General features: G+C 49.2%; 1 protein-coding gene across 1 annotated transcript in view; it reads right to left on the bottom strand.

Annotated features, from left to right (window-relative positions):
• Positions 1 to 14,762, bottom strand: part of LARGE1 (LARGE xylosyl- and glucuronyltransferase 1) — a 530,062-nt gene extending 515,300 nt beyond the window's left edge. The window contains exon 1 of the mRNA XM_036902848.2: positions 13,750 to 14,762. The gene's annotated coding sequence lies outside the window, so the exon portion shown is untranslated. The remainder of the gene's footprint in view (positions 1 to 13,749) is intronic.
• Between the last annotated feature and the right edge of the window lie 1,897 nt (positions 14,763 to 16,659).

Genomic DNA, 16,659 nt, shown 5'->3' with positions numbered 1-16,659 from the left:
CAGCACACTGTAAGCATTCACGTTTTCAAACAAAACTTTCACATCACATTTTTAAACAGAATCTAACATTAGAACCCATCATGCACTGTAAAAATTCAAGAGCAAATTATTTTTTCAGCTCTGAAAATTGTATATGATTCCTTAGCATGAGGCAGGGGCCCAAATGTCCTGTTTCTAGCACCAAGTTTAAACAGGTACAAGAGTGTGGTGGTAAGAGGCAGCCACGCAGGAATGCCTTCATTGTAAGACGGTTCCCACATACCAATTCCTAACAATTCCTTTGCTAACTGCTCCTTGAGGTTTATACTCAGAGCAATGCACCAGAGTTCAAGACTGGTGTTGGGTCAGAGATGTGCCTTCATGAAATGCAGGGTGGCTGGGAAAAGGGAAGTGGTAGGAAGGGTGGACCTGGAAGGGTGGTCTCAGTCTAGTGAATTTCAGGGAAAGGTCCATATATGAAGTTGAAAACCTAGAAACTGATAGCCTTAAAACTATGCATACTCCACAGAAAGTCTTCATATATCCTCAGGGGTACATATACTCCAGGGTCAAGATAGCTGGGCTAGTGAATTCTGGGACAGAGATTAAGAGGAAATATTCTAGAGAGAAAACTGGGTCCCAGTCTGTGGCTTTATCACTTGGGCAATAATGACCTCTATACACCTCAGCTTCCTCACCTGTTAAATGAAACTACACAGCTTCAGAGGGTTGTAGTAAGGATCAAAAGGTATCAGGCATGGAAAGCACACTTTATAAGCACATAATAAGTGTTCAGTAAATGGTGGCTAAAACTGTTACCACCGTTATTACTGTGACTCTTATTTTAAACACTGTTAATCACAACTTGCTAAGAATGCTTTCCTGAACTATTCATTGACTCTCATCTCCCCTACCTGTCAGAGCTCAAATTTCAATGAGAAAAAGGAGGAAGGTGGACAGAGAAATTCCTGAAAAATGGCCTCAGGTGATTGGTGGGCACATGTGTACCTTTACCTTCAGCTCCTCCGCACACCTCCTGAGGTCTCTGGACAGGCCTGAAAGGGAAAGCCTGTGGCCCACCGCCTCATCCCTGGGAGCCAATTCACCAAGCACAACAGAAGGGACATGAAGAGCAAGTAACGAGGAGAGGGGAGAAATGTTCAATAATGACAATGACAACAGCTAATGCCGAATGTGCTCTGTGCACCCGCACTGTCCTAAGCATTACACAGACATTAACAGATTTAATGAGCTCAAAAATGCTTTTTCAACAGGAGTTATAGATAAACCCAAGCAGAAGAAAAAGGGAAATGTCAAAAAGTAAGAGCTGGAGAAAGCAACCGTGGCTGTGTATTAAGTTAGATCGCCTCTGGCAAAGCAGCAGGGTGTCAAGAATCATGTAACCAACTCCCACGCAAAGGGCCAGGTCCATAAAACCTTGCGGTGCCCTGGTCACTGGACCGTTTGATAAGCCCAGAGTTCATCTACCCCTCCTGTGATTCGCTAAGCAAACCTATTCATGCAGCACCAATGCCTGGCTTGCAAGGGAAGTATAATAAAAAGCCAAATGGGCCTCACAAATACCAGAGACAAGACTAAATATTCCAACATACACCCATGGTTAACAAGAAGAAGTTTTGAGGCAATGGTGATGAACCTCTGCACAAATTTATCTAGTCCTCCCTAGCCACACCTCATCAGTCTAACGTCTCAATCAATGACGACTGCCATTCTGCAACTGGGTTTCTAAAGAGAACTGAGGTGAAAGGGTTTTAAGCCCAGTAAACAGACACCATGGTCGGAGGCCCCATCAGCATCTAGGGACCAACTGTGTGGCCAGAGAGAATCAAACCCTTGGGGGTAAGGCCTGTGGGACAGGAAGAAAAGGCCTGGTATTCTCCATCAGGGTTTAAATAGCCTAAGAGGGAAAAGAGAAGGCTAAAGAGCTAAGGAAATGGAAAAAGCAGAGAAAAGCAGAAGGTTAAGGCAGGAAACAGAAGAAATATGTGAGGAGGGGAAGGGGGTGGGGAAGTGGGGGGCGGTATCAACACATTAGTGGAGATTACACAGACCAGGGGGAGGGCGAGCAGCAGGGGATGCAAAGGCCTTAAGCTCTCCCCTCCGCAAACTTCAGTATTTAGCCTCAAGGACCTGTGTGAAGACACTTCTTAGTCTGGAGAGAGGGCAAGGTCCCCTTCTCCACCTGCACCACCTCCATCTCCTCCATCCCCATCATCACCTCCAGCTCCACCACCATGACCACCACCACATACTGGGCAGGCAGCACATTCCAGGCAGACAGGAAAGCACTGAACTGAAGTTCCCCAGAGTCCTGAGCCACCGTCCTTACTGGAGGACTGTCTACTCTGGTGGGACAGCCCACCGGAGGGACCAGGGATATGGTCCGGGAAGCACAACAGCAAGGTCCAGATGCAGTTCCGTGCTTAGTATCAAGAAAAGTTTGGAGGATCATCTGTCTGAGCCAGTTTTGAAGGAAAAATAGAAGCGTCCCAGGAGACAAAGAGAGAAAGAGCTTATCAGGCAGAAGGAGAGGTAGGTACCCAGCTTGGCAGGTTTGGGGGAAAATAACCAGTAAAGAAGAAAAATAATGTTAGGGATTGGTGATGCATGAAAAGGGGGGGCAGGGGCCAGTTCCTAACAAGTTTTGTGTGCCCTGATAAGTAAGGTGGGTGTTTTTCAGAGGCTGAGAGTGAGCCAGTGAGTGTAAATGAGCAGAACATTCAAGAAAAACCCTCTTGTTTAAAGACTAAAAATAAAAATGCTCTATCTGTAAGGAGCTGGACATGCCTATTTGAAAAATTCTGTTACCCAGATGGCTTACTCTAGAATTCTGAAAAGCTGGAACTGTAATCTCTCAGCAAGCCCTCCTCAGGCACAGGAACACCACCAGTCACGGTAAGCCCAGCACAGATTCCCTTTAAGGTGGATCCGGAGCCCAGATGTCACAACTCCAGTCATGTTGCTCCTAGCTCTCTGCAGCTGCTCAGGAACCACTCATGAGGAAAAGAAGAATTTTCTCTATTCCACCCCTTCCTGGGTGTCATCCAAGGCTAGAAAAAAAAAGTTGTTCTTGAACCCTGGGCTCATCTGAACATATCTTCAATGACAGAAGCTGTGCAGGGGATGTGCATTTTCACCCAAACTCCCTCCCCATGGCCAAGGGAGAAAGTGTTATTTTAAGAATTGCTGCTGGTATGACAAGTGGACTTTGTTCCAATGAGGCTGCTTCCGGGTAGGCAATGAAAACCATCTCAGACTTCAGTACCAATAATTGGGGCTGGAGAAAAGTTCAGAAGCTTTTCCCTGACCTCCATCCTATTGTATCAGTTCTAGCCCAGTGGCCTTCAGAACTTCATATTTGAACTAGTACAAAAGCCTGTTCAATGACCTCCCAGCTTCCATCTCCTCCACTCCAATCTGAGCCCAAAACAGTTACTAAGTTCATTCTCCTAAAACAGAGCTTTCGCTCCACCATCCTCCTGATCAAAAGCCACCCTACCTTCCAAAAGCGCAGAGCCCCATCCGAGCGTGCCAACTTCATCTCCAAATCCTGGCTAACAGAATCCCAAACCGGCTCACCGTGTAACCCAAAGACATGTATCTGTGCATTGACCAACCTCACCTGACCCCTGAACCTCCCTTCAATTCTTCCATTAGATTTTGATTATCCTGTGATCCAAGACCCAACTCAAATTCCACCCCCATTGCATTAAAGCAGCTGTAAAGTACCCATCTCTGATTTCCCATCAACTTCCGGCCTCAATAATCCACACCCATTAACTGCCCCGCCACGCTGTTAATACTGTTGCTCTGAACTGTTCATTTGACTCTTCTGTTATCGCTTAACTTATCACACATTTTTTCCCAATCTTTCCAACTATGTCCCTTGAGGGTGAGGACAGAAGGCTTTCAACTTAATTTAATACAGGTTATTGAAGGATTCCTAAGTGCTAGGACGTGCCCGTAGATACACAGATGGGCATAGCCCGGACACAACGCTTAAGGAGCTGACACATAAGTGAGGAAATAAGGAAAGAATATAGATATTTTTGGCAATGCCGAGCAGAAGAAGACAAGCACAGCCTTTGGGGTTTTCCTGGGTAATGTCTCTCCTCACTCCACCCTTCATCTCCTAGTCACTGAGACCCAGACCTAACATTCTTTTGCTCCCTGATGCCTTCAAGCGTAATGGTACCCAACACAGTGGGCCCACTGCACTTTGTTCATGCCTTTATGAGCATTTACCTCCCTGACCCAGACAAGCTACTGGATGAGGGATGGCCGGTGACCACCTCACCTCCGTGCTCCTGACGTCAAGCTGAGACCCTCACATTGCGGAAGGTTAGTGATTCTTGGCCGATGAACTCTGGCTTAGTGGACAGTGAACGAGGGACAGAAATGGCATTAAGGAGACAAGTGCACAGGGCCTGGGGGCAGGAGAACTTCCAAGCAGAGAAAGGAGAGAGGACAGGTGTAATGCACAAAGGAGAAGAAGTAACAAACCCAAGAAGGAATAAGGGACATTTTTAGGCGACAGCCAAGAGGCTCAGACTAGGAGTCCTCAGAGTCATGGGACATGCAGTGAGTGCTGGCGGGGGCGGAAGCCAGGAACGAGGTCAGCACCGAGGCCACAGACTGGCAGTCTGAACACTAAGAGTCAAGTCCCTGCTCCGTGCTCAGGACCATGTGACCTGGGCGAGCCTCAGCTTCCCCATCTGGGAAGCGCAAGAGGAAGACCACCCACCCCGTCGGAGTGCTATAAGGATGAAATGACACAAAATGGCCAAAAGGAACATGCTTTTGAATGTGGGGCAGATTGGAGTGTATCAGAGGGAAGGGATGGGGGATGAGGACAGACACTGGCAGCTGGAGTGAGAAGGCACAGCCGTGGGCTGCACAGGGCAGCCAGGAAGCAGGGCTCTGGTCCTGCCTTCCCTCTCTAGGTTGCTCTCTTTCCTCCCTGGCCTCAGCGTCCACAGCCGGGCAATGAAGGAGCTGGCCCAGTGGGGCCTAGTCTCTGACAGGCCTGGTGGTGTCTCAGCACAGCAGCTCTGCCTTACTCAGAGAAGGCATCAACGAGTACTGAGGATACTGAACAGCCCAGGTGGGAATGATTCATGTAAGCAGAGAGGAGGAAAAGACACCAGGATGGCAGGGGAGAGGCCTTTCCACCAGAGATGAGCACCATGGTTCCCCACCTATTTCTCAAGCCCACTGCACCGTCCTAACTTGGCAGCCACACCTAAGTCATTTCATAGTCGTCCTCACCAGCACTGCAAATATTACCAACAACCCATGGTGAGCTTTGCTGTATTTCAAATGCTTCTGAAGCCATTTTCAGGGAACCCAGCATGTACATCTGACCAAACTTGAGAGCTTACCCACTCCTCTCATGCCAGATAAACCAAAATCCCTACAAATTCAGAGTAAACAAAGCACACAACACATCCGGTACTTTTTACAAAGCCATCAATGTTTGAACCACACCAATGACCCCTAAGAGCATTCATTCTGCTGACCTGAAATGTCCTTTGCATTTTTAAAGTAAGAGCTTCCTGGAGAGGCCACAAGGAGTTCAAGTCTGAAGTGCACAGGGGTTCACACACCTCTCCTCCTGTCACCCCTGATGAAACTGAAAACACCACCATTTATTCATTCACAAAACCAAATCATTCCGCATGGACACTCCTTAATTCATGCAGACCCACTAAGCGCTAGGCACCAGGCCTGGAAGGTGGGAAGAGCCCCACCCGGCTTAGCACTCTGCCTGCACCTCCTTGGCTCCTGAAGCAACCACTAAATGCCAGTCCCAGATGACAGCTGCCATCAGTCCAGAAGGCTGGTACACAAACAGTGCTGGCATTCTTAAGGACCTGCACAACAGTCTGGAAACAACAGTGGAGAGGGGATGGTTCCCAGTTAGCCACAGAAAGCTTAACCTTACTCCCTAATAACAAATACGTGCTTAATGTGTCCCAGGTCATCCCTAACCACAGAATAACCATAAAGAGCCCATGATCCCCCAAATTTAAATTAAAGAAGAAAAAAAAGAAGAAGAAGGAAATTTCCACATGTGCATATTCTGCTATAAATCCTCCTAAATTTCAATGCTACCACGGAAAAACCAGCCAGCCCTTTCTTCCCAATTGGCCATGGAACTTCAAAAAAAGGACTGCCTGTGATAAAAGCAAACCTCCCCGAGTGGCCAGGGCTTCATCTCCACCTGCGTTTGCTGCTGGCCCAAAGTGCAACCCCATAAGGTGACAAGAGAGGCTAAAATTAGGGAGGAGACTGCACTTTCCATTCTAGTCCCTGCCTGTGAGTACCTACAACTCCAGGTTGCCCAAAATTACCTCTGGAGCTTTAAATACCTTACCTGTATTTCATTCCTAAAACAAGTTCTTTTCTGGAAACTTTCATAAGAGATAAAGGAACAAAAAAACCAAAAACCCAAGATATTTCAGCTGCAGCGAAGGAAAAGCCGGGAGACAAACATGATTTCGATTTTGTGTGTAAGTGCCTCATGCCTACTGCCTCTACTGTATACTCAGGCAGAATGGAATTAATTCCATGTCTCTGCAATTATGAAAACTAATGGAAACCCTTATCTAATTTATTTTAAACCACTTATGTTCTTGATATAGTCTTAGAGGTAGAATGTGAGAGAAGTTAAAGAGCTCATGCAGGTGGGTAGTTATGATTGCTACTCCGGAAAGAACAGCAGCTAAGTAAGCAATCTGCCCACAAGTAAATAAGTAACCAAAGAAACACTATGGGGTAGGTTAATGCTTATGAAAATTGATGTAACACCTGAACTGCTTTCAGTAACATGCTTCAATGTCAGGCTCCTTAGCAAGAGTTATCCATTAAAACACTTGAAAAGTTTATATCTGAAAAATTCTTGGTTTTATGTACTGGTGAGATTTCCAAAAGTGTTCACCATGGTTGTGTTAGTCAATCTGAAATACAATAAAGGAACTAGCTATTAAAAAGAGGCTTGCTACTCTCTGGAAGACTCATACCAGAAGTTGATCATCAAAAAACCTCAACAAAGATCTATGTGCTACTACAGGTGTAGATGCACTCATCCCACCAGTTCCTGGACTTGCCATGGGAATGAAGAAGGAGATATCTAAGCTGGCCTGTGCATACAGTAAAACAACAAATTTGACTGGATCTATACTGTTGGAACTCAACCAAGAATTAGGAGAAGTGCAAGTTGTAGCGCTCCAAAATCTTACAACTACAGACTATCTACTGTTAAAAGAACAGATGGGATGTGAACAGTTCCCAGGAATGGGTTGTTTTGTCTGATTTCTCTCAGACTGTTCAAGTACAGTTGGACAATATCCATCATATCATAGATAAATTTTCACAAATGTCTAGGGTACCTAACTGGTTTTCTTGGTTTCACTGGAGAGGGCTGGTAATTGTAGGTCTGCTTTGGTTATGTAACTGTATTCCTATTATGTTAATGTATGTGCGCAATTTAATTAGTAGTTTAAAACCTATACATGCTTAAGTTACTCTACAAGAAGATAAGTCAAAGAAATAATCAATCTTCCCGTGTTTTCTTCCGCCTGCTACTTCTATAGCTTTTCTTCTTCCTTCCTAATTACAACCCTTAAATAGAATTCATGCCTCATATCGAATTTACCGAGTATCATAATTCCTCCAAGTGGTAAAGATACCTCAAGACAAATGCTGGGCATAGAAGCCACAGGACATAAATCTGCAAAGAAGTAAAAAGCTAACCTTTTCAAACAATATGGCTTCTCTCTCACTTACCAACTTTACATTTCCCTGTATGGCCCCGGAAGATGACTGGTTAGCCAGAGACGGGTAAGATTCCTCAAGGGAGGAACAACCTAAGATAGGCACAGTCACAGGGGGGCCATCAGGTGAGAAATTGGGGATCAACAGAGGTGATGCTTAGAACCTCACCCCCCCTGTTTTGAGAGAAATCTTCTGCATCCATGGATGTGTTATTGCCCTTGTCTAGCTTGGATTAACACATAGTCTACAGGCACACACCTGATCATCTACATTTGCTCTCTTACAACACTAAACTATGTTTTCTACCTTTATCTTGCATCTACCTACCACTTCAGCATTTTATTAAAAAAATAATAATAATAATAAAGGGAGAAATGTGGTATCCACATATAAAGCAAGTATAAAAATAAAAAAAAAGAGGCTTGCTTATGAAACTCGCTTGTAAAATAAAAATCCTTTTCTGTCCCCAGTTACTTATCTTATTTGCTCTTAAAATCAGATTTTATAAGCCAAATTCTAAAATAGGGCACTCCTATCATAGCTTTAATGTGGAAATAATAATGTAACAAACCTTATATTTACACTGCACTTCCTTCAAATGTCCTCTTTCTGATAAGCACTGCCCTCTAAATTCAGGAGAGCAATGCCATAGTGGGGAGGAGCCTGCTTTCTAACAACACAAATTTGGAAGCATAAAATTAAGTCAGTTTGCATTTTTCCTGACTTGTGCACAATTGCTTTTCTGCATCTATTTTCCTTCCAAACATCCCTCCTTTCCTACTCATGCAACAGCTCCCCTACAACGTAAAATTCTCCCTGGCCAAAAGAAAGGGTTCCCTGTTACACATTAGCGTTCAGGCTTTGCAAAATCCCAAAGAGTCAATTCAGCCTTTATCTACTTAATTTGGAAATAATTAAATTTTCAGCGTTGCTCTTTATCACAAAGTACTTAATTCTCAAAAAGTTCTGAAAAACAGCTAACATTCCAAAACCAAGTGGTTTCTATACTATGTAAGAAGTTAGCAGGCAAGTCTCGCTGCTTATTGTATAAATGGCCTGATAACACCAGAGAAGTTCTAATGCCATCTGCAATTATACAGAATCTAGAACCAACACAGCAAAGACACTGTGATTATTTTCTTCGGTATTGCATACTTGCAGGGTTGTATATTTCAAGAAAGAGTACACCTCTGAACTGGTCAGGCCTCTTCCCATTTCAGAGCTAGAAAGCTAGAAAACCTTAGTCTGAGCTTTGCCACTAACTTAGGGCAAGACCTTTCCCTCTCTGGGCCTCTACATCCCTAGTTACCAGGCAAAGAACTCACTTATGTACAGACAGTGCCTGAAGCACAGAGAGGTCAAGAATATTCTAAGGTCACACAGCAAGTTAGCATAGGATGATGCAAGACTCTAGATCTCCGGATTTTACTTAACCTACCCTGCCTCCCACTGAACAGAGGGAAAGGTGATAGAGACGACCACACACACACACACACATTTCTTTTACCTCTATTGACCTTCTGGCTCCTGCTTCTGAAGAACGAAATATATCTGGCTCTTGGGATGGCTGCTGCAATTTTGATTTTCCACTTTCTCTAATAGACTCCACTAGTCACGTCCTTCCTTTTCTGCCTCACTATATAGTTGCCTCAGCCCACAAAACACACACATATGCACGCATGCACAGCACACACCCATTCTCAGTATTATAAAACTCTTCCAACAGCAAAAAAAGTTTAGGCCAGAACTGAAATGGTTCAAACACAAAAATCTTGTGCAATTGTTAAACACAACTGTAAGTCTACCCAGAAGCAAGGCTGACAAAATGGAATTTATTCTCACAGGGAATTTTTCCCCTATACCATATCATTTGTCAAGTAACGTTGTCATTTCTCCCACTGCTGCATAATCACATAATGAAAGCCCCAGATGTCACTCATGTACACAAGAGGGCAGACTCATGGTTGATAAGGGACCGTTTCTTTATTTGCATTGCTAATAGTTTCTTAAAGAACAGGCCAAATGCTAAATGTACAAGGATAAAGGACCAAAAAAAAGAAAACTTATTTTTCTGTTTTTAATAGTAATGTGGGATAATCAAGTAGGATGCTTGGAACTTATGCAGCAACCATTCTTGCCATCATTTGAATATAAAGCATGAAGCTAGGGGACAGTCCCCAGCATGGAATCTTATTTCAACTATTTCCCTTCTGACACCAGGTTTCCCTCTTCCAGAATAACCCAGCTTCCAGCCACACTGATGAATGTTCTCCATACACAGTACATACTTTAAGGTTTCCCCTGATCCTTTCTACTATCCTGGCAAATTCAAATTCATCCTTGGAACAGACCTATACCACAGTACTTAGCTCTCAGTAATGGTTCAAGGTTTGCCTCCCCTAAAAGACTATAAACTAAATGTGGAACCTCTGTAGCCTCTGCACAGAGCATGGCGTCTGCCACATAAAAGATGTTCAATTATAACTTGTTGAGGTGCAAGGAGAAAACTCTTCTAAAGCACATTTATTAAGCCCTAACTTTACTGGCTGTTGCCTACTGCTCTCCAAATGTCCATGTGGCGAGAGAGGAACTGAGCCCCTGAGTACCTGTCGATGTCAAATGCTCTGGGGTAGAGCAGTAGCCACTCAAAGCTCACGGACGCTGTGAGGTGGCTGCATTTCAAAGGTGTGTCAATGGCAGCATGCCTGCGGTTTCAGTCAGTCCTCAGGGTGTTACACCCCTGACCCTGTGTAATCCCTGCTCTCTGAGGACCTCTGGCTACAAAGATGCCTTCACTTGATTCCCAGACCCGAAGGAAAGCCAAGATCCTGCCTCACTCTTACTCCACCTCTGCCACCTGACTTCCCTGAAATTCACAAAATTTCATTCGTGCTTTAGCACCACAGTCTTAGCTTCCCCTGGACCAGTGTTTACTAGTTGATGCTCAATGGCAAATTATTTTCCTGTTCCAATCTCTTACCCCTTGGCTATAGTGCACCTATGAGAAACAATCTATAAAGGCTTAATAGCAGAAATAAAGCTTTATGCTGACCATTTTCCCCAGACCACAATAGCTCCCTTCAAACTACCTGAACATGCACTATACATATGGGTAAAAAACCATGAATGCAGCTTACCAGACCCCAGAGTTCAGGAAAATAGAAGAACTCATACCGGTTCACAGGTTCCAAACACTGAGTCTAATTCTACATGCTGAGTTGGGGCTTTTAGAATCCAGTAAGACCTAATCTTAGCCACGTTTGCTTGTGTGCCAGTATTCTGAACTGGGTAGTCTCTTCTCGGACTTGACCTCTCACCTCTCCTGTCTGCCCACCTCTGGAGTCAGCTCTGAAAAGAACTGGCCTCTGTGGGTAAGGTAAGCCAGGACAAGGGAGCTTTCTTCTTCAGCAAAACAGAATCATCTTTCAGTTCTGCTGGAAGAAACCTAAACTAATGATTTAATACCACTAAAAGTGCAGAGAGCCTCTGAGACGAAAGTGCTACTACATTGCCAAGCTATGTTACATCTGCATAAATATAAGGTATATACTTTAAGGGGATGATAATGAGAAACTATAAGTTCGATGGAGTACGTTCTGGCCCCACCTACAGCACCAGCAGTGTGATTTGATGATGACTGCAGGGGATATGCAGTCCAAACACCAAAACAGGGACTTCCAATTACAAACCCTTAGAGAACTCAAAGTTGGCACGGTTCAATTCCCAAAGGGCAGAGTTTACTGGGGGGTTCTGTCTCCCCAAAATTTATTGCCCTCCAATACTTAGAGACTGTAACTGAGTCTTTTCAGAGCCTCACATAACACTGGGTGGTTAAACAGTTCTGAGTTGTCCAAATGACTTCAGATGTAATCAGGCCCATCACTTAAGCATTTGGAATCCACCCATTCATGCAAGCACACACTAGGTACCAAAAAGTTAGGTTCATGATCCCTAAAGTTAAATCATAGCCTTTGTAACATGGGCCCTTGTGTTTTCTTCATCGGTGGTGGAACAGAAAACTAGTCCCCCCTAGTGTCCTGTCACTGTAGGTGGCTGAAGGATGGAGACACTCTGCATTCCACACCCACTTTAAAGCATAGCTCAGGAACCCAGAACCCAAGGAAACCTTCACATGCTTCCCAAGAGATGGAAGCACCCCCAAGACCTGCGGTGAGATGGAAAAACCCTTCAATTCATTTCCAAGGACTTTCTAGGTATGGCTTTGAAGCCAAAGGAATCTGCATTATTTCACACCAAAAAGCTAACCCACACCCCAGCACACTTCTTGAAGTGAAGTAAGAGGGCCCACGCTTGTTGGTGACAGCTGCCTCCTCCAGAATGATGCGATCTTTTCTTTAAAAACCTTTGTATCCTCCTGGGGGAATGTGCTTCCTTTCCCCGCCACTCTGGAAAATCCACTATGATCTCAGCTGAGATGACTTTCACCTCTCTGTTCCAGTTAGTTTTCTTCCTGGTATGGAATTAACAGGGCCAGGCTTGATAAATGTGTGTTCTCCTCAAGCAATTTTCACTAAAGTAAAACACTCTTGAAAAAGAAAGGTACACGAAAAGATGTGTGAAACCTTAAAGCCAGTCTTTTTTTTTTTTTTAATCCCCCGTGAGGATGCATGCCCGTGAGTAATTCATTCATGACATCCACTTGGGAGAGATGAGGGAAAAAAATCACCACTTACTCCTTTCCTAATATAGAACCTTCCCTTATCTTAAGTCTATCAAAGCTAACTCCTGAGGTGGGAAGAACTGGAACAGGTGAGGAGAAAAATTAACCAGAGGTGACTCCAATAAGTGAATAAACACTCCCAGTTTCCACCTGCCTCACAGAGAGCCAGCATCTGTGTTTAGGTGAGGTGTACCCCACCTGCCACCCCTTCCCCAATCTGCCCAAGAAGGAAGAGGGAGCCTGAGGTCTCCTAGGGAGCTTACATAAGACCCTATAAAACTTCATGTAAGCTGCTATTTCACTCCCTCAGGAGACCATTTTAACGGACTGAATGACAAATTTTTCACGGATTCCTAATTCAGCAGAAACCTGCTCAACCCAGGTACCTCAGCTCAGGGACGGGAAAAAAAAGATCCATCCCCATTAAACAGGGTCAACGGGGGGATGGATTCAATGTCGGAGAGACAATCTGTTCCCTCCGAAGTGACCCATTTAAAATCTGATTGTTTCAAGGAAAGCTCAAAGGTTTAATAAATTTCAAACAGGCAAAGACGAGCTTGTAGGGCTGAGGTTCCTTAAGAGCAAAATTCAAAAGACGGTTAGAAGGCAATGTACACAAATACTTAAGGATGCACAAACTTTACAGTCAGTCCCTCCAACCCTTCAGAAACAGCAGCATTCACACGGGTGGATCTCTGCACACTGATCACTCCTTACAAGCAGCTTTGTCCAACAGGACTGACGCTGGCTAGGCTTCCTCTCTACAGACAGCGCTGCTACCCAACCACTCCGTCCTACAGATGACTCGCAAGCTGCGGCTGCTCACCCCAAACCGGCCTCTGCAACAAGGAGCAAAGAAAAGTTCTTCACAGCATCACACCAGGAAAGGCAGGTAGAGGATCGCCCAAGAGGGGCAGCTCCAAACACAGGGGCAGCTCCAGGAGCACAGGAGCTCAGCGCTAGCAAGCTGCAGGGGGCTGGGGGGGTGAATGCGCGGGCACATCACCTCCCGGTGTCACCGGGAACAACTCCTAGCTTGCTTCCTGTTAGCAGCGCATGTGCCTAGAAGCGGGGCGGGCCCTGGGAAGGGTTTCGGGACATCAGAGGCTGGGGGTCTTGCCCCTCCAGCCTCTCCAGGGCGGCCGGCCCAGGTAGCAGAGGCTGTGCCCTCCGCCTCCTTCTCCACCGGAATCTTGAGTACAGGGGGTACCAGCTACAGGTTCGGAGAACTTGTCCGGTGCCGCTCACCAGGGCGTCTCCGCGGCGGCTCTCTCGTGCTGCCGGGCTCTTACCTTGGCCGTGACTGCCTCCACACAGAGGGAAATCGCGGAAGGGCTGGGGGGCGCGGCGGCACCGTCGCCTCCGCGGCGCAGGGGGTCCGGGTCGGGGTCCCGGCAGGTGCTGCCCTAGTCCCAGCTGCGGGCCAATCGCAGACTTCGGGGCGGCCCCCAGCTCCAAACGCTGCAGGGAGGAGGGTCCGGGCCGCGCAAGCTGAGCACTGTCCTTTCTTCCTCTCCCTCCGGCGCCGCCGCCTGGAGCGGATGCCTGCCCCAGGGACTCTTCCGAGCCGGGGCGCCCGGCATGGGCAGGGGCCTGGGTCCGCCTTGGCGAGGAGGCGCTCGGGAGAGACGCGGGGCGGCCGCCCGAGCCGGCTCCACCTCCCGCGCTCCCCGCCGCTTCGCCCCTTCAGGGCAGGGCCTGTCCGCTCCCGGCCCGGCGAGGCGAGCGCGGCCGCGCCCCCGGCTTCGGGCTCCCCGGCTCCCTCGAGGCGGCGGGGCAGCGGCGGTCCGGCCGGGCCGGGCGCCGAGCACGGCGGCGGGGAGGCTGCAGCCAGCCGCGGCACCCCCTCCCCCCGGGCCTGCGCTGCCCGCCCGCGGCTCCGCGGGAAGAAGGCGCTGAAGAGGGCCTCGCCCCGGCCTGGGACTCGGGGCCGGGGGCGCGGGGCCGGGGGAGGCGCCCCGGGAAGGTCACCGGAGCGGAGGCGGGGCGCAGCGCGGTGGGTGCGGGGAACCGAGGCGGGCGGCCCCGCTGCCGCCTGGAGCCCTTGCCGGCCTCTTCGCCGCCGCCTCGGAGACGCTCCGGCTTCCCCGAGCGCTGGGCGCTCGGAGCTGGGCGGCCGCTGCAGCCGCCGCCGGCAGCCCGGCGCCGCTGGCCGGAGCCTGCGCGCGATCCCCGCCTCCCGCGCTTGGCCAGGTGGGGCCCGCCGCGCGGGGGCCGGCGGGGGACGGGCAGGCGCTGGGGTCCGGGCTCCGGCTGGCCCCGCCGCCGCGTGCCCAGATCGCTGGGCTTCCTCAGCAGCTGCAGTGACTGTGTGTCTGTGTCATGTCTGTGCAGCTGGGGGGGGGGCACCGCGCGCCCCGGCCGGGCTCCCAGCGGGGGCGGGGCCAGCGCCCACCTCTGTGCCCGCCCCCACCCCGTGACGGCGCGGCTGGCCAATGACAGCCGCGAGGACTGTGGGGCCGCCTCCGCCTAGGCTCCGCCCCCCCAGCGAGGCTCCTCCCTTCTAGTTCTCCAGCTTGCCAGCACGCAGGCTGAAGCAACACCCGGAGCCGGGAACGCGGCCCGGGTCGGGAAGAAAGGGTGCAAGCTGGGAGCTCCCCGCCCTGCTCCCCCACCCGGGCCGCTCCCGGCCGCCTTGGGCTTGGCGAGCCTCGCGGAAAGAGGGGGAAGGGAAGCAGGAGGGGTGTGCAGCTGCCGCCGTAGACATGTCTGCAGGCTTTCAGGGCCGTGCAGCCTGTGCACTCCCCCATGCATAAAACAGCGGTCGTGGGAAGTAGGAAGTTTCCCCGCCACCACTTCTGCTCCAAGTCACGGCTTGTCTCGAAGGTGGTCAGGGTTTGGAGCAGCCCGAAGCCGCGAGGAGCCACGGCGAAAGGCTTTGAAAGGCATCGTGTTAGGCTCTGTATCCAAGAATCTGGTCCAAAACTCCCTGTTCTTTCGGGAACACTGAATTTCTTTGCACTACACACACACCCCATGCACGCACAACGCGCTCCTCCCGTTCCGACTTCATTCTTGCTCTTTCCTTCCTCGCACAAAATCCTTGCGTGCAACATCCCATCCCTGAATGGATTTCCTAGCCTCCCAGTCCTAAAGACAAGAGCGGGGCGCCGAGCGTCCTCCGAAGCTAAGAACGGAGTGGGTGAAATTGGCTGGGCAAAGGGGGCGGGGGTGCGAGACTGGATGGCAGAAGGAGACCTGGAGAAAAAACCCAGAGGAAGAGAAAACAGAGGCAGGGGAGAAAGAGGGCGCGGAGGGACGGACAGCTCTGGCTGGGAGACCTGAGCTCGGGTGCGCGATCCAGCTCCCGGGTTTTTCCTCAGCTCGGTCCCAGGGCTTCTGGGGTCCCCTTCCCCCCGGGTCCCCACCTCTGCCGAGCCTGGCTGGCCGCTGGGACTCTGCCTCGCCTCCGCGCACCTCCCTTTCGGCCCTGGAATTCGGATGTGGCAGCGGGAAGCCCACCCTAGTTCTTGTAAGGGGCCGGAGGAAGATGGAAAAGCAGAGATAAAGTGCATGGGTGGGGAGGAGAAGGGGTGCATAAGACAAGGACGCCGAGCTCGGGCTGCCGCGCTGACCACACTCCCCAGAGGTCAGGCTGGGGGGTACAAGGAATTTGGAGGTTTGGCCCCTTTGCTCCGCTCGGGACCTGGCTCCCGCCTAGGTAACCGGGCTCTCAGCCTTTGACACGGCCCAGCCGGGGCTCTTCCCCCATCCCCGCCCTCGCCTCCAGCCTCCCTAAGCAACGACCCTCCCCCGTTTTCCACCGCCACCACCGGCTCTTCCCCAGCGCTGGAGCGCTGTTTACCTCATCTCGGTGGTCGATCGAGCCGAGGAGAATGCAAAGAGCAGGTAGCAGTTGCCCAGCAGCGTCCCCGGCGAAGAAGTAAAAAACGTTTGCTTTGGAGCTTCGAGACAAGTTAACGGCGAAGCTGGGGTCCTGCTGTCTTAGTCGCTGCGGGGATGAGTCTCACCCTGCACGTCTGCAGGGTCAGGAGATCGTATCTGGTTTTGATGCCAGTGCCGTGTTGGAGAACATTATATGATAAAATATTATCTAATATCCTGGATACCATTAAAGTGTCAAAGTTTAATGCCAATCCTTTTAGCTCGAATGCTGCTCCGTTTTTCCTCTGACGTGCAGCTCTGTTCTAGAACGCGCTGCAAACAAGGGGATCATTTTTATTTTTTGCGGGCCGCCTGTC

This window comes from Manis pentadactyla, chromosome 10, assembly GCF_030020395.1.
Source record: "Manis pentadactyla isolate mManPen7 chromosome 10, mManPen7.hap1, whole genome shotgun sequence".
In the NCBI taxonomy this organism is placed as follows: Eukaryota; Metazoa; Chordata; class Mammalia; order Pholidota; family Manidae; genus Manis; species Manis pentadactyla.
The sequence above is the reverse complement of the archived record's forward strand: the minus strand, read 5'-3'. Positions and strand labels throughout refer to the sequence as shown.